Genomic DNA, 1,405 nt, shown 5'->3' with positions numbered 1-1,405 from the left:
TTCAAGTTTCACAACATCTTTCTGATGCGAAGGAGACCATAACTGCACGCAATATTCCAACAGTGGCCTTAACAATGTTGTGTACAGCTGCAACATGACTTCCCAACTCCTGTACTCAATACTCTGACCAATAAAGGAAAGCATACCAAACGCCTTATTCTTGAGTTCTGCAGTCTTACCCTCTCCTTTGATTCGGGTTTTCTAATTTTTCCTTTACCTGACACCACCCCACCCCCATTTAGCTGAATGTCCAGTCTACAGCCCATAGGTATGCGATTTGTTTGGACTCTGGTCCCAACACGGTTCAGATGAAGACCGTCCGATCGGAACAGTGCCCTCCTTCCCCAGTACTGGTGTCAATGTCCCATGATACAACCCCATTTCTCCCACATCAAACTTTGAGCAACGCATTTTCCTGCTGACCCTGTGCTCATTAGTTCATGGCTCAGGCCGTAAACCAGAGATTATTTTCTTTTTGATTTTTTTTTCTAATTTAGCTCCGAGCTCTTAGCATCCCTTAGCAGAACCTCTGCCTTAGTTTTATCTCTGTCGTTGGTACCCACACAGACCACGACCAATGGATCTTTAGCCTCCCACTCCAAGTTACTCTGCAGCCCAGATGAGATATCCCTTATCCAAACACCAGTAGGTAACGCAATTTTCAGGACTCTCAATACCAGTCACAGAGAAAAGTGTCTACGCCGCTAACTATACTGTCCCCAATTACCATAATATTTCTCTTCTCTTCCTCCACTTGAAAGCTTCCCTCAACTCGGTGTTGTGGTCAATATCCTCATCCTCCCTGAAGTTCCCATTCGCATTCACACAGGGAACAAGACTCTTGAATCTGGTAGACACGGACAGGGGCTGAGGCTCCTGCAACTCTACCTCCTGGATACCTCTATCTGCCTCAATCATAGCCAAACCCTCCGCTTTCTAACCACTGGCTGAATTTGAGTCAGTTGATCTAAGGAGTGTAACTGTCTCCTGAATCACAGCATCCAGGGAACTCTCCCCCTCCCTGGTGCTTAGCAACGTTTGAAGCTCAAACTCCAGCTCATCGACATAGAACCAGAGTTCTGCTTGCATGCAACATTTACTCCAGACATGGTCATTGGGATCCATAATTGGGCTCCACCACTCCCATATCATGGAGAGACAACACATCACCTGACCCTCAATCCTTACTTTATTTAACTGCTATTGAATTGCTACTTTACAGTTTTAGTTGTTTTTGTACATCTGTTTTTGCAAGTTGTAACCAATAAATTAACATGATTCAATTTAACAAAGATTCAAATTTAACACACTCCCTATTTGCAAATCAGATCACATCCTCCCTTTGTCAAACCTGCTCATTATCTTCTGAAAGAATTCTGACAGACTTGTCAGCAGTACCGCTCCT

The sequence above is a fragment of the Hemiscyllium ocellatum genome, chromosome Y (assembly GCF_020745735.1).
Source record: "Hemiscyllium ocellatum isolate sHemOce1 chromosome Y, sHemOce1.pat.X.cur, whole genome shotgun sequence".
NCBI lineage: Eukaryota > Metazoa > Chordata > Chondrichthyes > Orectolobiformes > Hemiscylliidae > Hemiscyllium > Hemiscyllium ocellatum.
The sequence above is the reverse complement of the archived record's forward strand: the minus strand, read 5'-3'. Positions refer to the sequence as shown.